This window comes from Pinus tabuliformis, chromosome Q (assembly GCF_031772625.1).
Source record: "Pinus tabuliformis cultivar Carrire ecotype Pingquan chromosome Q, CPIR1, whole genome shotgun sequence".
NCBI classification, from domain to species: Eukaryota; Viridiplantae; Streptophyta; class Pinopsida; order Pinales; family Pinaceae; genus Pinus; species Pinus tabuliformis.
This window is the reverse complement of record NC_142296.1, coordinates 232,127,632-232,151,668: the sequence shown is the minus strand read 5'-3', so window position 1 is coordinate 232,151,668 and position 24,037 is coordinate 232,127,632.

Below are 24,037 nucleotides of genomic sequence, written 5' to 3'. Positions count from 1 at the left end.
AGTTCACAACACCCCAAAACTCGTAGCAGAATGGGGTGGCTGAGAGAAAGAACTGTAGCATTGTGGGAGTTCCAAGAGCTATGCTACATGACCAAGGCCTACCATTACATTTGTGTGCAAAGGCATGTAACACAATAGTCTACTTGTAGAACTAGAGTCCTCGTCAAATTCTTGCTATGATTAGACCGAAGCAGGCTTTCTCGAGGAGAAATTTAGAAGTGTCTCACATCATAATTATGGAGCCTCTCTTTACTTGTAGAAATTTCTACAAATATAGCTCTGATACCGTGTAGAAATTTGTACAAATATAACTTTGATACCATGTCACAATTTCTACAAATCTAGCTCTGATACCATGTATAAATTTCTACAAATCTAGCTCTGATACCATGTGGAAATTCCTTTTAGATTCAAACTACATATTGTAATATGCTAAAACAATAGACTTGAATCTACTCTGCTCATTAGCAGAAACAATTAAATGATTGTGGAATCATGAAGCATACAAGAGAAAGAATTCAATCAACACATTACAAAATGATTATCATGGGAAAAGCCACAGCTAAAAGCCCCTGCTATATGTATATTGCATTAATAAGAAAATATGAGAAGATTCCAATGATTTTCTCAAGCCCGAGCAACCTCTACATTATCTCTATCTATCTCACTGCTTCCTAGGCAATCCTTGGATGAATTTAATATGCTATGTTAAGTATTTTCTATCCTCTGCCTATCCAACTTCCTTTGTCCAATACTTAGCCAACTTCCTAGCCTTCCAAGATCCTACTTCCTTGCATTATTCAATGTGGAATTAGGCCCCTACTTAATAGGAATTTTCCTCCATTGGATTGTGCCATTCGTTTAGGCTCTTCCTCTGACTGCATGCACCATCTATACAATTTGGATAATTATACAACTGATATTACACTTCCCTTGAAGTCCAATCTCAACTAGGTAACTCTCAAATCTCACATGCATGAGTTATTTATGGATGAATTATCAATTAACTGGTTGAACACATCAAGCAGCACCCCACTGTTAGACCTCCTACAAGTTCCTCCATCAGTTGGAACTAGTTTAACTGGCCTTAACTGAGTTAAATTGAATTAATTAATTACAACTCAAGATAAACTCAACCAGGGCTCCTATAAAGTAAGACACACTCTACAGGACTCAAGTTATAACCTCAACTAGAATTAAGTAAACCAACTAAGTCAAATTAACTTAGTTAACTCGTACAAGTTGTCTTGTGATGTGCAATTACAATTTTTCTCTTAATTTAATTCAAGGGGAAATTAAATCAATACTTTTCTTATTGCATTTTCAACAACTTCCATGTCTCCAAATATTCGAGGAAGAAGCTTTAGCTGACATACTAGTTGGGAGTTTTTGTGGGTTACACCAAAACTCCACACAATTACTGGGAGTACTTACCTTCCCTCGGAATGACAATTGTGTGAAGGGATGTAAATTTTGATGAGGAGAAATAAATGAGGTGCATTGTTGAGAGGGAGCCTCTAATCCCACCAGAAGAGGAGATTTTAGCTCCAGAGGGGGAGCCTTAGGAAGTTGTGGAGCAGCCACAAATGGAGGATTAGAGAGGAGGTAGAGTGGAGACATCCACCCAAGCAGAACCATCTAGAGAAGGGAGAAAAAGAACCAGGGAAGCTGATAGATTGGTGTAGGATGTGAGGGAGAATGTGGGAGCTCCTTCAAATTTGTGCAGGAAAAGGAGGTCACTTGAGAGATACACTAGCTACATGGATTAATGACTAAGCTAGTAGAGACTTGGCCATCCTCTTTTGATGAAGTAGTGGAGTAACCATTTTGGGTTGATGCAATGGTGGTAGAATATGAATCCATCATGACGAATAGTGCTTGGGATATGGTCACAAGATTGGAAGATAAATCAGTTTTGGGTTTGAGATGAATATTAAAGGTTAAGCATGCATCAGATGGAAGCATAAAGAAGTAAAAGGCTAGATTTATTGCCAAAGTATTCTCTCAAGTTAAGGGAATTTACTATGAGGAAACATTTTCTCCCATAGCAAGGTATTCATCCATTAGATCAAGTCTTCCACTGGTTACACAAATTGGGTGCAAGATCCACCAGATGGATGTAAAAACAACATTCCTCAGTGGGTTTATTGAGGAGGAGGTGTGCATAGAGTAACCATAAGGTTTTGAGACATTTGATCGAGAGTCTCATGTATGCAGACTCAGGCGAGCATTGTACGATATCAAACAATCAACCTGAGCTTGGTACAGGATCGACAGTTATCTCATTAGACTGGGCTTCACCAAAAGTGATGAGAATGAGAACCTATATCATATCTTTGTATAAGGTAAATTTATTATCATTTTTTTATATGTTAATTATTTAATATTAACAGGTGATGAGCAATTGATCAGCTCTTGCAAGGAGGACCTTTCAAGGGAATTTGAGATGAAGGACATGGGACTCATGCACTAATTCCTCAAGCTGGAAGTATGAAAAGGCGATTGGGAATTGTTTGTCTCAAGGCAAGTATTCCAACGAGATATTGTAGAGATTCTACATGGAGATTTGTAAGCACATGGAGACACCTCTAGTGACCAACTGGAGAAAGGAGACTGCCACTTCAGGTGAAGAGGTGGATTCTACCATTTACCGGTAGTTAGTGGGTTCAATGATGTATCTTGTGAACACACGACCAGATATGTGCTATGCATTCAACTAGCTGAGCCAAGATATGGTTAGGTCAACCAAATTTTTTTCGAAGGTAGCAAAGCATGTCTTACAGTACCTCATATGCACTACCCAGTATGGGATATGGTACAGATAGATAGAGGGAGTGAAGTTATGTGGCTTCACAGATGCAGATTGGGTAGGGATTCCATTCGAATGAAAGAGTACATCAAGTGGAATTTTCAGTGTTGGATGTACAACGGTTTCTTGGTATAGTAGGAAGCAAAGATTTGTGGTGCTCATCTCGGTAGAAGTAGAATACATGGATACAAGTCAAGAAACATATGAGGTGATCTAGATAAGAGAGATACGTGTGGGACTGTTTGATCAGATGATGGATCCAACTATGATCTATTATGATAATTAGAGTTGCATTAACTTCTCTGGGAATTTAGTATTTTATAATCAAACCAAGCATATAGATATATGGTATCATCATTTACGAGACTATGTGTAGAAACTGATAATGTTGCTACAATACATTCTAACAGAGGAACAATTTGCTAACATCTTAACAGAGACCTTGTTAAGAGGGAAGTTCGAGTTCCACAAGTGTAGGATAGGGGTGGTTGATAATACCTTTCTTGCTAAGAGGAAGTGTTGAGAAATTCAGCAAGAAAGTCTCAATTTGACTTTGCCTTGGTTAAATTGAGAAAATTTGAATTTCCACATCAACAGACAACTTGGAGATAGTTAACTTCTGTGACTATTTCAATTAAGACAATTTTTTACGTGACAATTTTGTATAATCTAAATTTGGATCACATGAGAATAGAGAGATTCTCATGATGATCATGTTTTTAGAAAACAGGAATGTAATTTGAAACTATAAAATAATGTACTCCCTTCTCATGGGACATGCATAGTTAGAGATCAGAGGGGGGGAACCATCATTGTAATTATGTATTGCAACTTTCATCAATGCAACTCTTTACCATTCATGGATCCATATATATTTCCTAATTAATTTGTTTACATTGTAAATTACCAACCCCTACTAAGGAGGAAGAGCCCTCCTTAGCAACGATCACTGGTTAGAGAGGTATCATAGTAGTACATTTGTTTCCTCTCGGTTGTGAGTTATGTCCAATTTACTATTACTGTTACAAATCTTGTTCATGTATTGAATTGTTGTAGGATTGTAGCCTCTACCATTGTGTAACAATGTAAGTCCCGGACCAATCCTTCATTAGATGTGATGATTGTTTGATTATTGTTATAGTTCTTTGGTTTGTTTAATTGATCGAATGGGTGTTACAACAATCGTTTTTTATTGTTCAAGTATTGAATAATTTCCAGGAGTTGTTTTTCTTTTGAATAAGAGTAATAGTGTGATTTATTCTACAACGCTTGTCTTTTCTTTTTGAAGTGTGATCAAGATTTGGAGTGTAACAACAAGTTTGTTTGGAGTGTTGAGGGTGATATTTACAATGATTGGTTTTGAGATCTTATTAGCACTAGTTTCCATTTTTTCTTGCATATATTTTGCATAATATCCTTGAAACAAAAAGCTTTCCCATATTGAAAATTTATGTGTGAGTAGGATTGGCTATTATGAATTAAAAGAGAAATTGATCTTCCCAACATTTTGGCACCATTTTTTGGGAGGCTATTAGAGGTGCATATGTGTAACTAACATTGTTTGCATGCATTGATTGAAAGTGTGTTAGATGTGTTCATGGCTTTGAAGTTTCCGGGCGGTAAGACGAGATATAAGAATGTAATATTCCAAATATTAAATTTTAAAAAATTAAATATAATAACCACAGGTCCAAGATTTTGATGCTTATTACAGGTTTGAAAGGTGCTAGCATAGGTCCTTAAGAGGTACCACAGGTGTGAATTTATCTCTCCAAAGTTCTGAAGATAAATTAACATAGGTGTGATTATTCCACAAGTCTGAATTGTAGGCTATGTTCATAGTTATGCAAGGGAATGTAACTATAGGTCTACAAAAGAAGTATCAAAATGTATCCATAGATGTGCGAGTATTCTCCACAGGTTCCTCAAGTGCAAAGGGGTATTCCATAGAGATTTTTTTGCAACAAAATATTCGTATTTATCATGAAGTTTTACATCACTATAACTATTCATTTTTTTTGCCTAAAGCCCAAACCCTTTTCTCTTGCTTGACCAAATTTTCTAAGCTAGAATGGACGAGTTTAGGTCAACTGACATGTCTCTTCACCATAGAACAAAATAAGTGTGTGTGTGCATATATATATATATAGAGAGAGAGAGAGATACTTATTTCGTTATATGGTGAAGAGACATGTCGGTTGACCTTAGAGCCGACAAGTAGGCTGACCTATATAAAATATATTTAATCTCCTATTTGGCTTATATTTTGCATATGCAGGCTCCTCTTTAAATTTTCCTTCGCTCTCTCTTTGGCTTTTCTCATGCCCCTTCATTAGTGTGTCTAGACTATGGGATCCTCTTTGGTATTACATTAATAAAACTCTTCTTTTGGGTTTTTCTCTGTATTGACTCCTCTTTTTTATATGTGAACCAAAGCTTTTGATGCTCCCGTCTTGGGTTTTATCATCTTTGGCATTCGTCGAGTCTCCAAAATAACTATTGATATCTCATTTTAGGTGTTGCCATTGATGTCCATATGGTTTAAATATAGCATAAGCATTCATCCAAACAAGAGATTAAAGAGGAGATGAGACCCATATATACATATATATATATATATATATATATATATATAGAGAGAGAGAGAGAGAGAGAGAGAGAGAGAGAGAGAGAGACCCAATTAATGCCAAAGAGGAGCAAACCTAAGAGAGCAGCATTGGAAGCATAGAGAGGATGATCAAAAGCATTGGTTCACATATAAAAAATAGAAGTCCTTCTAGGCAGAAACCCAAAAGAAGAGTTTTATTAATACAATACCAAAGAGGAGCCCATAGTCTAGACATGCCAAAGAAGAGCCAAGAGAAAAGCCAAAGAGGGAGTTAAAGAAAAGTTAAAGAGGAGCCTGCATATGCTAAATATAAGCGAAAGAGGAGATTAAATATATTTTATATAGGTCATCCTACATGTCATCTCTGTTGGGTCTCAGTTTTGTCTTATTTTTTATCTATTTCTCTCATGTTGTCAATTGACTAAATGAGTATTTTCGAAGAGTATTTGTTACTTCTTTGTTTTAATAGGATTAAAATATAATTAATAAGAGTTTAATTAAGGCTTGTGTGTTGCAGGATTAAAACTCATTTATTATACTTTGGGATGTGCCTGCACTAGTGCATTCACATGCTTGCACCATTGCGCTTACCTGTATGCACTATACATTGGGATTCATGCACTAGTTACAGTAGCTTCCTGCACTATGTTGAACTCAAACCTAGTCTTATTCTTTGTTCATGAAGGCAACGATATTTTGAATTGTATCAGTTGTTGACTTATATGATTTTGTTCCTTGGCTTTCTATGGTGCATATGGTATCAAAACATTTAGTCCCTCCATAAGAATAATGTGTGCTTGTCTATCACAATCTCTAATGAACCATCCCAGCAGTTGGCCTTTCAACAAGCCAGTGAGTTCAGAGGTTTGGCTTGGCATTGACAAGTATTTTGAGATTATCAAGAAGCCCATGGATTTGGCAAAATGTGGAACGGTCTCATCAACCAATGAGTTGTGATCCTCTGCATTGCGTGTTTCTGTGCAGTTTGTTGAGCTTTGATGCAGATGTTTATGTTGGGAATAAAGCTCTACCAACTCTATTCAACTTTACAGCCAATACTTTCGAGAGTATCATAGGCTCTATTGGCCTTGCTCCAACAAAGAAAATACTCCATGATATCAATAGTGTAATAAAACATTCTAGAACGACTCTGGTTCTTGGACCTCCAAGCTTTGGAAAGACAACTTTGATATTGGCCCTTGTTAGGAAGCTCGGCTCTGATCTCAAAGTATCTGGTAAAGTGACTTATAATGGGAATGAAATGAACGAATTCATACCTCAAAGAACATCGGCATACATTAGTCAAAATGATCTACATCATGGCGAGATGACTGTCAGAGAGACATTAGATTTATTTGGCTGTTCTCAAGGAGTGGGAACCCGATACAAGATGCTTTCTAAGCTCTCAAGGAGGGAAAAGGAATAGATTAGGAGGTGTTTGTTGTGGACCTCAAGGATTGCTCTTCACCAACAGGATGTGGAGAACGCTTGAAGCAAATGACCACAGACACATTTACGTTGGAGTCAACGCAATGCTCTGCCCTCATCTATGTCATGTGGTTATGATACAGCATAGCACCCATCCTACGTGGAGTCCAGCAACAACACCATTCCAGGAAAAGAGGAATGATTCGCCAGAATCATCCTTGTTTTGACATTTAGTTGTAAACTAATTTTATTTATGGAAAATTGTTGAGATCTACTTCCTCTATTCTAATCGGCTAATTAAAAGCCCAAATTATAATTTAATGCTATATAAGAGATTTTCAGGAGCAATAACGATTAGTCAGTTAATTAATGAACTAGATAGTGATCCAACCAGGAACAGTGCATGGGAGAGAAAGTCATAGAAGGCAAGATGAGTTGTCCTAATGTAGCCTCACGCAATTCACAACTGTAGATCACTCCTCTGGTCTTGTTGGAGTTGAGGGATGTCTGCATAATGTAAATGATGTTTCAGTAATTAATTGAAGAAATTTCCCAACATTTTATGTTTATCTACTTGTTGTGTCTAATGATTTCTATTTTTTTGTGAATCAGGCACTCAAAGAGGGTGTGAGATGGTTGGGTTGGCCGCCCGACAAACTCGACACTGCTCTCATTTTTTAGATTAAATAGCATCCTAATTATTACTTTCTGTGTGAAAGACTTAACTGTTTCAAGTCTCTTTTCCGTCTTCAAGTTAACTTTATTTAAATTGTTGTAGTGTTTTCCCTTCAGATTTAAACTTCATTGATTTGTTGCATTAAGAAATTATTCTTATTTGTGCTTACGCTTGGGATATTTCTCCAGTTGTTCTTGTTGACAAGATCTACTTATGCGTTGATGAGATGCAATTGATTTATACTCCAGAATATGAAAATGATGTGAGTGGGTGTGGTTTTGAGGCATTGATAGATCCATTTAAAACTCTGCTTACAAAAACCATATATTATTTGGATGTCGCAGAGCCAATATTAATGAAGGTAAATTGTGTCATTTACTTTCCATTAAACTTCTGGAGAGTTTGCAAGATTTATTTTCAGGGCAAGGAAGGCGAGAGATTTACATTAATTTAAATACTTTCATAAGTTATTTATGCAGCATATTTACTTGACGGTGATTTCAAGTTAACCTTACACAGAATTAGTGCAAATAGAATGGTTTTGAATTGCTTTTGAATTTATTCCAGCATTTACAGTCTTTTTGTTATTATGCCGGCACTGCTTGATTTCTAGTTTAGTTTTCCTTCTGTTCGCTTGTAATTAGAATTTCCTTTCACACTGTTAATTGCCTTTTATTTCCCGCACGTTTTAATTGTGTGGATTGATGTTTTCTTGAATTCCATTTAGTGCAGGATTTCATTTATTGATGAGATTATTACGCAAGATAGACTAGCATTTATTTTGTAGGTTGTTAGGGGCTTTCTCTGGCATTTCCAGTGCTGCGTCTCAAACCTCACAAACTTTCCAGATTGAAAAATTAAATGTTGGTACATTTATAAGCCCTATATTGCACCCAAAATTTTGGCGCCATTGTCAGGGAGGCACTTAGGGGATTGACCTTGGTAACTTGCTACAGTTTGGTTTTCTCTTTACCTAGTTTTTTTGCAAATTTTATTTACTTCGAATTTGTTTCTTTCCTGCATTCTTTTTTAAGTTTTTTTTCCATTTCTTGGGTGTTGTAAGAACCCCCCCCCCCCCCCCATCTATTCAACCACGTGCTAACAATATATATCAGCTAGCTTGTAAAGATAAAGAAATGGTATTTCAAGGCATTATTTTTAATGAAGAGTTTTTGGGCATGGAATCCCCCCTAGGCATGTTTTGGGGCTCAAAGCTCAAGTTTTGACCTGATATTGTTGTAAATACTTCGCGAAGTGTGGGCACAGAGCGCTAAATGTATGATAGAGTCACAGGGTTGTCCGCCCTAGTTTTGTAATGTAATGTCGGCCTACCCATGGTCCGCAGACCATGGGATTGTATAAATAAAGCGAGGCTCTAAGTGTAAGAAAGAAGAAAAAGGAAGTAGTAGAGATAAGAAAGAATCTAAGTGACTAAGTGTGTCTTGGGTCGTAGAGTAGGAGAAGGCTCTGTAGCTGAGTGTGCAGAGGCCTAGTAGTTTGCAGCTGAGTGCGTGGACCCCTACAGTTGAGTGCGCAGGGCGGAGTCGATTCTGTAACTGAGGAAGAAATTAATAAAGAGAAGTTTTGTTACCAATTTGTGTATCTGTTCTTGGGTTAATGCATGTTTGATATAAATTGCAAATATATTGTTTATTTACTCTGCGCACCTGTATGAATGGTTTATATTGTTAAGTATAAATTAAAGCATGCAAGTAGGCTAATGTAATCAACTAATAGTAGAATATCATTGAAGTCTTGCGTAATAACACAGAAACGTAGTGTTCAGCCCTTGGGTAGGGTTTCACGAAGGAAATATCTTAGGCTGCGAGGTACCATAGATTGCGTGAAGCAACTTGTGCATAGGGTTGAACCGCAAACCACTTGAACTCATCAAGACATCTCCAGGGTGTGGAAACCTGGTTCTAGCACCCTCCCATATTACTTTGAGTGAGACCTCAGTTTGCACTCTACAGACTGTTTCCAAAAGGGCCAGTAATACCAAGATTTGTTTGGCTAAATCAACTCTAAACCTGGGTCAGGCCCCAACAAGCCAACAAATGGTTCCATTGTCAGGACTAGGATCTGCATAAGAGATGTTTGATGTCGTATCACTGGAATCCGACAAAGAAACAAATTGAAGAGTGGTTGGACAGGAAAATTCACGAGTTCGCGGCGCAGGAAAATAGGAATTCACGAGTATCGAAGGAAGAGTGGTTAGAACGCTACTTATATATAGAAATCCATGAAAAAAAATTGCATCCTTCCCCTCCGAGTTGTATGAGTGGATCGTGAAGCTAGCAGACAGTCAGGGAAGGTGTAGTCTCAACAAACATATTGTGTGGACTCCAGAGTTAGTGCGCAGATTGGAAGCATCAGAAGATAAGATCACGTGCACTGTGGACCATTGGCTCGATCGAATTATAGGAGGGTTTATCACCGAGTTCGCAGTAGATACTTCAGTTAGCTATAGCGAGGTGGAACGATGCTTCCTCAAAGGATCGCGAGGTAAGTACGTTAAACATTTGAACACTTCGATTAAAATGCTACTGTGTAAAAAGCGAGTTATGCGAATAAATTGATGTTTGGGGCTATGTGAAGTGGTAGGATCTACATAAACGAAGGTAGCGAAGAATTAGAGACTAGTCCCTTGATTTCACCTTCGAGGGAGAGTGAGGAGGATGTCGCGAAGGTTTCACCAAGAAGTGTGATCAGTCTAATAAGGTAGCGAATTGCGCACATACCACCCCCACCTACACCACCACCAGTTTCACCATCTTCACCCCCATCTTCGCCCACACCACCTCCGCCACCACCACAGTTCAATATAACGAACGCAATAAAATTGTCGGTGTTCAAAGGAGTAGGGAATGAAGATCCGAACCAATTTTGGTTCATGGTAAAGGATGTATGGGAAGCATAGGGAGTCACAGATGACAACATAAAGAAAGAAATGTTGGTCGGCACCTTGCAGGATTATGCACTAACATGGTACATTAAGCATTCCAATGGAAATTGAAACGCAAGGATCGTGGATATCCAAGTTGCGTTAAACAGGGAATTTAGCAGGCCAAAATCAGAGACACAGTAGATTATTGGATTTAAGGAGATCATAATGCTTCCAGGCGAGACCCCCCCATGAGTTAGATCAGATACTGAAGTGTATGATTCATGAAGCCAATATGACCTTGACAGATGGGCAACACTGCACATGGTTTCTAGCGTCGTTAATGCCGCATCTAAGGAACACGTTGTCACAATAGATGTTGTCAACTCAGGCTAAGACCTTGGAGATCGCAATGAGACTGCAAGAGACTCCGATACAAGATCCTAACTTGGGAGTCCAACAAATCCACGCACAGTTGGAAAACTTTTGTCTTGAGATGCAGAGTTTGAAACAAGAAAAGACAACTCACCTAGAAGCGCACGAGGAGGTATGGTGCATAAAGTGAAAAGGCTAGGGACATGACAAGGACCATTGTCCAGTCTTCACAAACTACCTAGCAGGAGGAGGGCCTATGCCATTGAGACCAGAGGCACAAGCAGGACTAAGCGCGGCACCTGCATTGTGGTGCGCGATTTGTCATATAGGAGGGAAGAACGCTACAAATAACTGCCATCTATTGTAGAAGTATACGCATACATCCCAACAGTTATCCTGTAATTTATGCAGGTCAATAGGCCATGATGAGTGTACCTGTAGAAGTTATGAACTGATGATGGATCAGACTCCTACCTATAGAGTTCAAACCGAAACGTGAGCCCTCAATCAAAATGCAGGGATGGCGTGCACTAGATTTCAGGGGTGTAGACGAGGTCGAGGTGGAATGGGGCCGGGAAGGGGTCACAGACAGCTGATCTGTTACAATTACAGAGGGCCAGGGAAATATGCTCACAATTTTACAAATCTGACGACATCATCATGTTTATATTATACCTAGTTTGATCATGAGACGGAGGACAGCCCCACACTGATAGCGAGGTTGTGTGATAAATGAACACTCCAACCTCCCCCTACTTAGAACCTGCAAATGATGAGGTCTAAGCTGCGTGAGGAGGACCCGAATGTAAACAACGTGCTCCGAAGTGGTATTACGACAAGAGATGACAAAGGTAAGCAACCCGAAGAGAGTGCCTAGGTTTGCAAGGCTCCAACAAAGGAACCAGAATTCAGTTTGGGGTGCGCGAAGGAGACATTCATGGAAGCTAAGAAGAGCTTCACGGAGGCCTCCACTTCATGTAGTAAAGACAAACTAGAACTAGAGAAGGACCCATCAATGCTTACTACCTTTCTGGAGACATGCATGAAATTGCTACGCGACAGCAAAGTGGTGAAAGGGCTGCAAGAACTCATCACTAGATGTGTTGGACCAGGAGAACCATGCGTAGTCCAGAAGCTCGAAAAGCATAAACGCGAACATGAAGGGAGATGAGATTGATTGCGCAAATCAAGGAATATGAGATAGATCAAGTGATTTTGGATCTAGGATCGAACGTGAACATCTTGCCAAAGTAGACATGGGAGCGCATGGGCAGGCCCTCATTGCAATGGTCTCCTATTCAATTGCGGATGGAAAACCAACAAAAGATCCTACCTATGGGGAGACTACAGGGAATAACGGTGGATATCGAAGGTGCGAGTGCACTTGCAGATTTCGAAGTGATAGACATTGTTGATGACAACAATCCCTATCCCGTGCTACTGGGAATATATTGGGCCACTGATATGAATGGAGTGATAAATCTAAAGAAGTGCAAGATGATTTTCGAGAAAAAGCCACTATGCGTAATGGTAGCTTTAGACCCTGCGGAAGGATCGTGCTACACAGAGCCGGTGCACGACTGCGACAACGACGACGATCTAGACTGTATCTACAAGATAACCGCATGGGAGTAGGATTGGGTGAATCCAATAGCGGATGGCAGGATTTCGTGGGAGCGTGAAAGCTCGTGCACCTCAAATTCGGACGAGGAGATAGAACGATGGTAGAACTGGTTACACGAGGTAACCATGCTCTACACTGCGTGGAAACAGAGGTAAGAGATCTACCTATGTATGACAGGTTGACCCAGGTGGATGATTTCCTGAACAAATTTGAAAGTGAAGTACCTAAACAGTAGTGTTTTGACACTCTGAAATGGGCACTACGCACTACGCCCACAAGATGGTTGGGTACGCATCAAAGAGGTTTTGAGGATTGGCACAAATGCGGAAGGATGATTCTCAGGTGGTTTGGAAAGCCTCAGATGTGGATGAAAGCCGAGTATGATGGACGAAACAGCCTGTGCACCTACCTCTCCAGATGAGTACAGGCATATGGTACACAACCTGCATGAATGCACATCATCCTTGCGATAGGTAATAGGACCAACAAGCAGGAGCAAGCAATACTATGGCACGAACGATGAAGTATGATAATACCAAGCGCACTAAAGATTATCCACGTGGAAGCCTTTGACAAAGTGTGTGAAGTACTGAACGCGGTCCCCCATGTGAGAGGCACTAAATGGGACCTGTGCATACCAACGGTTCTATCGTCTTATAGGAATATATGAAAACCCTGACCACACGGGTGCTTCCGAAGCTGAAGTATGAAGCAGAGGCTATAATCCCTATGGAGCATGCAAAGCCTAGACCGCGCATAGTATCACCCGTAGATACGATGGTTCGCGAAGCCCAGAAAGGAGGGATCACACAGCCGCAAGAAACAGAACGCACGGGACTTGAGGAAGAAATCCAACAAGGAAACCTTAGACTCCGTGAACTTGAAAAAGAAAGGGTACAGTTAAGGAAGAAAAGCGCTTTTATGGACACATAGGTCAAGGAGCTGGAGGACGAGATAAAGTAAGATTTTCTCACTCAAAAAACTAGGATGATAAGGCAAGATGCGCACGATCATACTGACAAGTTTGAGAACTATCATCGTGAATTGGTTAGTCTGATGCCTTGGCTTGGACCGCATATCGCCAAACATAGTGACCAAGGTAGCGCATTGAAAATGGTGAAGTGCATGATGTCAACCACAACAATAGAAGGTGGGGATTCTCCAAGAACCGTGATGGAGGACAAGATGGAGCCCCACACGGGTGGTGCGACCACCTGACTAGCCAGGGGAAGGACAGCCTTAGCACTCTAGGCAGTTGGAAGGGAGCGCAGGACTATAAACTATTCTGTCCAGGAGCTACGCAATATTGGAGATGTGCGCAGAAGCAGAGAATCACAAGGTCTGCGGCCACGCACGGAGGGTTGTGCCGCCAAGAAAGCATTAATGAACCAAAATTGGGGCGAACGGTCGAATTTGAATTTAAAAAGCGCTATAAAACACAAAGGGCTACCCAGCAAATAACACTTGATCATTTGAGAATTGAGCAATTGAGCAGAGCCCTGAGCACTGTAAGTCGAGCATTGATTGAGCCCTCGAATTCATGAGTGACAGATTACAGCCCAGATACAATGACAACAACTAAGAATGGTTTGGGAATAGAAGAGGTGACCATCGGTGAATCCACGCAAGCCCTAACTGTGGAGGATGTTCCAGAAGGTTTTGGGGTTGTGGTAGAGATCCCCAAATCACCGCATACGCCAAGACCCAAGAAGTATAAACAAGCAATGGCTCCCATACGCATGTCCCCAAGGAGCCTGTTGCGCAGCAAACTATCGATGGAAGAGAAGGGGAAAGTCGTCACGATAGAAATAGACGAGGAAGAAGAAGATTTGCAAGCCCTTATCATCACAGCAAAAGAAGACGAAGGCATCGAGGGGGATACTCAGCCTAGGCACTCTGCAATTAAAATACCCGCCTATGTCCCTCCATGGAAAGGGAAGGCCAAAGTACCCAAAGACCTGGACAAGACTAAGAGTTCGCTCCAAACCCCGCTCCTCCCAGATGGCATTATGTTTGAAGTCACGCACCTGGGCTGCGTTCTGACAATGAAATTTGAATATTGGGACCTCGCTGACTACGAGAATTTCCCTCACCTTGAGACTGGGAACCTCATGAAGCAGCACACCATGGGGGTAGTAACAACATTGGAGCCGCGGAAGTAGTTGCGTGGTGTGGAAAAGGTCGGGCTGCTGAACCTACTTTGGGTGTCGCATTTCCACCACCCCCCAATAACCATTTTCATCATCAGGAAGCTGCTCTATCTGGTACATGATGGGTATATATGGCTGGAGGAGCTTATCCCCATCATGACAGACCTAATTCATTGCATTTCTCGGCTCCCCTACAAAGGAAAGGACCCCGCGACCATATCAGAAGGAAAGGGCAGTGATTTGGCCCTCGCGGAGGCCATGAAAACTAAGTATAAGCTAGAAAATAAGAAGAGGGGCTACACCATCTCCAACATCAAGGAAAAAACAGTCCGCATGGCTTGTTGAAAATGGCAACAAGAAATGCTAAAAATAGAAGTGCTAAAAATAGCACTGCTATAAATAGCAGTTCGGATACCAGTGTTGGTGTCATGCGGAAAGAGTCGATTTTGCGGACAAAACCGACCTCCCTAGAAGCAAATGCTTTCTAGTGACAAACAAGACAAATAAACACTACCTTTCTCTAAACATGCATTTAGAATACAAGTAATCAGGTGATTATAACATACCTTTAGTCCAACGCTTTGTAGTAGTCCAGCCTCGCCGATCCGGATGAGCTCCTCCTTCTCTTCGAAACTTGCATTCACTAACAAGCCAAAAGATTAAATAGCACCTGATAAACTTATAAAATAACACATATCCATCATACAGACCAAGGAGTATATGAAACAAATCATGAATAACGATCTGTTGAGAAAAATGAGTTCATTTGTATTAAGTGGAAACAAAAGAAACCATTACAACCTGAGGCTTGGTGTTGTGCAGGTCCCTCTTAGGGTCCAGCAAGAGTTTTCCTTTACTTTGATCAGCTCACCCACTTCCAAATAAGGCTAGGAAAGGATGGGAATCTCTCCTCTCAAGCTTTACAAGGGAGTTCTAATTCCAACAGCATCTACCCTTAAGAATGTTCAGCTTTCAACCTCCCTTCCCTCTGGCCCAATGCCTGTATTTATAGTGCTCTAGAGGAAGTTAATCAGGTCCACCATCAATGGGATAAGTCCCTCTTTGGATGGGATAGCTCCCCTCTTGATGGGATAAGTTCCTCTTTCATAGGGATACATGAACCATCTGGAGGCGCTCCATACACGTCAAACAAGCTTCTAGAATGCTCTAGAAATGACCACAAGTAACTTTTTTGGAGTGAAACTTGCACCTTTTGACCTTTACAAGAGTATGCACCCATTGCTTTACAGACAGAGCGTACAAGTACGCAGTTATTGTGAACTTGGAGTGCGTACACGCAGGTAAGGCTAAGAGAAACTGCGTACCCAGAGATATATAGATTTTTAAAGACTTTCTCTCTTTCTTGGAGTTTGACATGGAGAGCAGAGGTATGAGACTTGCTAAGGAGGATAGTATGACAGTTGATGGAGCCATACTGACTGCAAATAGTCATGGTGACAAATTTTAGTGTAACATATTGCCCCCTAAAGTGCGAAGCCTGTAGTAGATTAGGGTTTCATATCATCTAGGAAGCGTGAAGTACTTTATCATTTCAAGGATTATCTTGTGGAGAGCCCAGTCGGAACCTGCAAGTATTCAACACAAAATACATATATAAGATCATATCATCGCTGAGGTAGGCATTCCCATACTCAGATTGAAAACTTTAACTAACAAAATAACTACTACTCTGATACAGGAATGATTTTGCAATACATCATAATCATAGACTTGTGTAGACACAGTATGGATGCAGCCATCTGTTTATAGTTAGTCTACTGTATAATGAATACAAAACTCCTCGCAGCCTGGATGGTGGAAACTAGATCCAGGGTCTTCATTTCTATTTCCCGAAAAGGTATGATTCTATCCATGCGAATAAATGAGTTGATGTCGAACATGGTAGAAACCACTTGATTACCAGTCAATGATGTAAACTGTTAACAAGCGTGATAGAGACCACCAGTAATGTCAATGGTTCTCAAAGTACCCAGTACAATCCATGAGATGTGAATGAATGAGTTGATGTCGAACATTTCACGGAATCCTTCGATCGAAAGTCAATGATGTAAACCGTCGTCAAAGGCGAGAAACCTACCATTGATGCATGCTGATTTCAAGGTACTAACGATTTCTAGGTCATCTTTCTAGATAATGTGCTGATGTCGATAGAAAGCGACCCGTTGCAGGCAGGCCCACAACACGAAATCATAGATCAAGTTGAAGAAATGTAGCTGTAAGGACGGACTCAGGGATGATCGAGATGGATGATGGGTATTTTGCAGATGAATGGTTTATTTGCAGAGACCTCTTGAACACATAACGACACAACAGATGGCTCGGTGACATTTGACCCAAAGTTAATACCCAGCTGAAGACTTTCAATGTGGTTTGATCAACTGTGAGGCAAAGGATTTCCCAACCCAGGTGAACGAAAAGTGTCGTGTTCAAGAGCGGTGATAAGGCTTCTTCTGAGACAAAGGATAACAAATAGGCTCATTTTTCTCTCTTTTCCCCCACCATTTCTGGCAAGTACCTCTTTATTTTTTACAAGCTTGAGGAGGATAACATATGCTTGATTATAAGCTCATCCTTCGGATGAGTCCAACTTAGTTTTGATTCGAACCCTAAGAAGGAGTGGTCCGTTCCTGTTTGTAATCGAACAGGTCCTTTACTGTGAAATTTTAATGAGTCTAGTATAGGAGAAACTCGGCGTTTTTCAATTTTAGAGAGTCTGAAAAAACTTAAGAAGACTCCAGGTTGAACTTTTTCGTAAAGTTGTGTCTCCCAAGCCCAAAAAAGTATAAAATAGTACTTGAGAGAACCGCTTGATCTTGCGACCAAGGAGTACTTTCATGATTAGTGTCTTTGACCTGAAAAGTAAAAAGCGATCAAGGACACGTCGTTTTATTTCCAGTATCGAATTTGAAACGACAAAAATCCGGCAATCTTTTCATGTTTTTACGGTCAGAAAAGGGCTATAAGGGGACCGTCTTTTAATTCCATTTTAACGAGTGTAAAAGAAACGCTCGGCAATCTTTTCATGTTTTAGGAGTCAGAAAAGGGCTTAAAAGATGACTCTGATGTTTTTGTATGTGAAAAATGACATTTTCCCTGAAAATCCTTTTATCCTGCGCAAAAACCAACACATTACTCATACCTGTTTAAAGATAGATAAAAATACTTGAAAAATACCTTTTCATGGTGGAAAATAAACAAATTTGACATTCATTTACTCAAAAAACCTATAAAAAGGGCTTTTACCATTTCATTTTTACCATTTTACTGTTGAGGAGAGAAAAAGGGCTTTTGGCAAGAAACTTCCAGTGGACATTGCGGAGAATCCGACCGTCGAAACCGAACGCCGTCTCATCAGGTATTCTACAACATCCTCCCTTGCATTTCTATCCATTTAGAGTTTTTAAGCTTGAGGGGGGGTTTCAAGGTCCGCTTTTCGGGGTACGCAGGTGCCCCATGGGTGACCTGCGTACCCCGACATTTTCTCAGTTGGGAAAATGCCGGGCGTACGCAGCTTGCCTTAAGAGAACCTGCGTACATACGCCCTGTCTCTAAAGGCGGGCTACGTACACCGCGGAGTGGATTTTTAAACTCCAATTTCTCCAAAATCAACCAAAAACTTTCAATTTTATGGACTCTAACAGATGTTTTATGGTGTGTAGATTGCCCACCATGCTTGATTAGCACGAGAGAGAGCATGAAGATGTTGATTTGGCCGCGATTAATCATCAACCTTCCATTGATGCTTTGAAGGCATGCGGTCTTTACAAATACTGGGCCATGCCTGGCATGAGGGCCCAGGTGCGCTTTCTAGAGTGGCTGGTTGAAAGGTGGAATGTTCAGGATCAGTGTTTCTACATTGGAGGGCACCAACTCGAGATAGAGCCCTCTGATATTTACTTTCTCACTGGTTTGCCCAAGAGGGGCGAACAATTGACTCTGTCCAGGACTAGGCCGGGTGGCCAGTCCATTGCTAGTCTCCGGCTAGAGTGGTGTAATAACCAAAACCAGGATAAGGGGATAGAAATCAAAAAGATATCCCGACCTGAACTTATGGTAATTGCCTTTACAGTTACCAGACTTTGCGGGGCTGCCGCTTTGCACATTGCCACTGGATCCCAGATGCGGATGGCGATTGATTGCTATCGGGGCACCATTTTCAACTGGTGCGATGTTGTGTTGGCCAACTTAAAGGGCCAACTGACTAGGACCAAAAACGGATAGCTGAAGACTTTTGGTTATGGGCCTTTAGTTGTGAGTTTTGCCCTAGAGAGGGTTCCGATGCTGATCCCACAGCAGCTTACTGTTGAGGTTAGGCCTCCCCGAGAGCCTAATTTGATGCAATGGGTTGCGGTGATGGCCCGTCATCCTGACGAGGGCACGGAGGTTGTCCGATTTAGACCGGAGTATTTTCACTGGTTAGAGAACTAGGTCTTCTCGATTCAGGATTTTCCGTATGCCGGAGTTGATTTTCGCGGAGATCCGAACATGATTCTTCCACCGGGAGAACAATGGGATGACACAGGTACTTCATTTTTCACAAGTTTTTAAATTATTTACTTTTTTTTGTTTTTATATCGTCTCAAAACTGACAGTGACAATTTTCAAAATGCAGATGTAGGCCCACAGCGTCTGGCCAATCTCCGGCCTTTCGAGAGGAGAGTACCAGTTGCACCAGCACCGGCCCCACAGGATGCGGCCGCAGAGACCTTAGCTGAGTTGGAACAAGACCTAGAGCGTCTTACGGCAGACATACCAAAGACGACTATAGATGATATTCCTATCAGACTTCAGCGCTATGTGGTCGCAGTCCCAGGACCTTTTAGGAGGTTCTTGTGTAGGGTAGCGCGTGCAGTGGTGTCGTATAGAGAGCACCACCAGTGACTGGCTGGTCACTTTTGTAGACACATGTGACATTTTGGTTTTTTGTACTTATCATTTTTGCCGATCATAAGGTGTTTTTCAACCTATGATCGAAGATGATGTATTTTTTGACACACTCCTATCTATATATATCATTATTACCGGCTTATCTTGTTAAACATGTGTGATGAAATGTTTTTTAAATTTACATGTATGATTATCGCAAATGTCTGTCTAACATTCGAGAAGCAATTGCATCTGCTAATGTATTTAATGACCTTGGAATATGCTGATATTCAATGTAATCAAATTCACGTTCCAAGAGGCGCACTCTAAAAAATAACCTTAATAACACTGGATTTCTAATGGCATATACTCTATTAAGCTGTAATACAATGAGTTCAGAATCTAACCTCACTATCAAACTCCGAATCCCAAACGAAATAGATTCAGACAATAATTCAATCATTGCACTGTATTCTGCAATGTTGTTTGTTGTTTGACCGAGGCTCACCCCATGCATAGAAACTAACTCGTCAGAGGGTGAATAGATAACCCAAGCTGCGGAAGAGATATTCCGTGTACTACGACAAGCACCATCAGCGAATCCAATGTACGTTTGGAGAGGCGTCGACATCTGCAATATCAAGAGTAAAACCAAGATAAGCCAGAATAACGACGAAAAACACACTTTCTAAGCTAAGCACACTGTCTATACTAACAAACACACCAGCTAGAAAGAAAAATCTAACCTAAGTAAATTCTCCATACCCATCATTTAAGCATAATATCTCTTTAGGTAAAGTCCATTTCTGGGTTTACCCAAAGAGTCCCCGTCAAAATCTACCAGCTCATAGGCCCCTTTTGCTAGCTTTCGCTTGACAATTTAGGGCCCATGCCACATAGGAACGAATTTTCCAGCACCTAATTTATCGTTAGCTTGATCATATAATAGCACTAGGTCTCCTTCCGAAAAATTTTGAGGGGTCACGTTGCGATCATACTGAGCTTTCATCTGTTTTGCGTGAGTCTCGATTGCCAATGCAGCGTCACGTCGAGTCTCATCTAATTGAGCTAAGTATAATAGACGCTTCTCCTCTTCGGAGGTAGCTGGAAGTAATTCGACAGCCATTTGAAGTGACGGGATTTCGCATTCAATGGGCAGCACTGCTTCCAAACCATAAACTAGTTGGAAAGGAGTGAACCCTGTTGATGTTTTCACTGAGGTTCGGTATGCCCAAACCGCGGAAAATAACATGTTGTGCCAATTCGACCGATGAATATCAATGATTCGTCGGATCATGATAACTAAAACTTTGTTGATGGACTCAACCAGACCGTTGGCTTGTGGATAATAAGGAGTCGAGCTATCGTGACGCAAACCAAGCTGGCCTGTAAGTTCTGTCATCATAATATTTTGAAAATGGCGGCCATGATCAGTGATTATCGCTTGTGGGACACCAAACCTAGCAATAATGTGATTGAATACGAAAATTACAGTTGTCTTGCCGTCTGCCTCGAATGTAGGCATCGCCTCGGCCCACTTAGTAAAATAATCAACCGCAAGAATGATATACGCATGCCCCCCAGCCGAGTGAGGGTTACATGTAATAAAATCGATACCCCATTTGGCAAAAGGACCAACGGCAATTATAGGGTGGAGAGGAGCAGGTGGTGCGCGCATCTTGCGATCAAACACTTGACATTTGTGGCATTTTTGGACCGCAATAATACAGTCTTTAAACAAGGACGGCCAGAAGTAGCCAGCGTGCAATATCTTTTGGGCTATGGCATACCCAGACATATGACCGCCACATGCTCCAGAGTGACAGTCATTCAAAACCCTTTCAGCTTCCTCATGAGTTAAGCAATGACGAAAAACCAAGTCCGCCCCACGGCGATAAAGAGTATCTCCAATAATTTTGTACTGTTGGGACTGGAATCGAATTTTCCGACGTTCCGACTTTGAAACTTCGGGCCGAAAGGATTGGGTTTGGAGATAGACAATTATATCCCCATACCATGGATCTAAAGTGCTGATGAGAAACAAAGATTCGTCCGCAATGGGTTCCTCTGCCACAGTTTCTGTGTCAGCACGCGGGAAATCACACATCAACTCTGCAAAAACTAAAGATTTCTTAGACTTAGACTTTTCAAATTCTAAGTCGAACTCCTGCAGGATAACGATCCATTTAGAGTACTTGCCCCCTAGCAATTGTTTCGTCAAAATGTAGATCATAGGGTTGCAATCCAAAATGACTGTAGTTTTACGGAGAAGAATGTAGTGACGAAAACGTTGGACAGCTTGAACGGCTGCCAAGGCCAATTTCTCCACATGTGAATATTTGAGCTCAGTGGGATTTAACGTTCGACTAAGGTAATAGATCACATGTTCCATTCCGAATTCATCTTCCTGGACTAAGACTGTTAGGACTCAGAATTGACCAATTTTGACCTTATATTTTTGCCATAATATTATCCTTTTCAGTCATAAGTTGTAAGCTTTGATTACATAATGATTTAATCACCCCAAGGTACGAAGTAACTTTCCGCATATCTATATGTTTAATTGTTCATTGCATATTCGTGAGTATCTTTACATTTATCTTTGGAAAAGCTGACTAAGTTGCCAAGTAATTGTCTTAAGCCTGCAGGAATTATAATTTGTAGTTGCTGTAACACCAGAAACAGCAACTACGCAGTTGCCGCAACACCAGAAACAACAACTACGCAGTTGCTGCAACACCAGAAGAAGCAACTACGCAGTTGCTACAGTCAGCAACAACAACCATCTAAAGCAGGCTATTTTGCAACAGCTAGGAATAACAAACGGCAACTATCTGAAGAACGCTGACGCGGCATGATCAAGCAGCTGTCTAAAGCAGGTAGAACACAGTTACCATTGCCTAAATCAGGAACAGCATGGGGAAACGATAAAGGAATGCGAGGATCCCAAGAAGACGGTCGAAGTCGGTTACCAGCTGTGTAACAGCCAGAACCTAAGAAAGAATATATTATTATACTATTGTAACAGCGTTCTGTAATTCTTATTTTTGATAGAATGGGTTAACTGAATGAACTGTAATAATCTATTGTAATAGATGTCTCCTCTATAAATAGGAGACATCTACATTAGAAGGGGGAGGATTTTGGTCTGTAAGTGAGATTTGGAGAGACATCAGCAAGTCTCAACTTTATTGTACTTGAATCTTTTGGCAGATGAATAAAAGATTGTTCTGAGCACTTAATCTAGCCTTTGTGTTCTGGGGAATCTTGTGAGAGGGACTGGGCCCACCTTCCTCACAAGATTCACCCATTTACTTTTCTGTCAAGTGTGTAAGTGTGTGATAGTTTCCTTCTGCTGGTACTCTGTTTGGATTCTGTAGCATTACCTCTGGTATTTCGATTTTGCTAGTACTCTGTTTCATTAATTGCTTGAAGTTGTGCAAGGATATTTCACCGGTGAATTAGAGTGTAGTGTGTATTAGCAATCTGGTTACAGGGGCAGGTGCTGAACGTCCTCACTTGGAGGATAGGGTCCTGATCCTCTGCCAACAGAGCATCCATCACTTTGCTTTTCAGATTTGTAATCTTAATTAATTACTTGTACTGTGATAACTTAGCGTAAGAATCACGTATACTACAGCTTTTTAATGCTTTTAGAATTAAGTACATACAGTACGTGGTAGCCTTTGGAATAAAAAGACTTTCCCAGGTTGACAATTAATGTGGTACTTGATTTTTTAATCAATAAACAATTCAACTAGCCAACATTTTGGCGCCGTTGTCGGGGAAGGCAACTAGAGATTTCTAAAGGCATTAATGATTTCTTTTTTAGAATAACAGATGCATGAGAGGACGCAAGAAACCTAATTTCACAGGTGGCAAAGGAGGAAGAAAAACTTATATTGACGAAATCATCTCAAAGGCTGAAACATCACAGAGGACAAGTTCCTGGAGACCTCAGATCCAGTATTCCTCACAAACAGATCGACAGACGGAGGAAGTACTAGGACCTGAAAGGAAGCTGGAAGTACCAAAATACACCGAGGAACCGGTAGAGGAACCTGAAGAAACAGAAGACACAGAAGATAAAGCAAGTGATTCAGGAAAAAGACCAATGGAGGATAACATAACAGAAGGAAGAGGGGAAAATTCGCTCTCTACCTTGGAATTCCCTATAGGGGAGCTCCCGAGAGGAACAACCCCCATGAAAAACATTCCACTCTCAGCATTACCCAACTTTCATGGGTTATCCTCTGAAGACCCGGATGAATTCCTCTTCGAATTTGACATACTATGTAGGAGTTATGATTATGTGAGCGCTAATCAGAAACTAAAACTATTTCCAGCAACACTGAAAGGAATGCGTTAAGATGGTTTATGAGCCTAGGAGCTCAGGGAATCACTACCTAGGACCAGATGAAAGAGAGCTTTCTGGCTAAGTATCAAGATTACTGCCGGACGAGAGAAAGGAAGGAAGAATTGTTTAAAATGGTGCAGAAAGAGGACGAGAATTTGGAAGATTTTGTGGAAAGATTACAGTATAATCTACAGCGGTCTGACCATCCTAATATGAGTAAAGATATTCTGAAGACTATA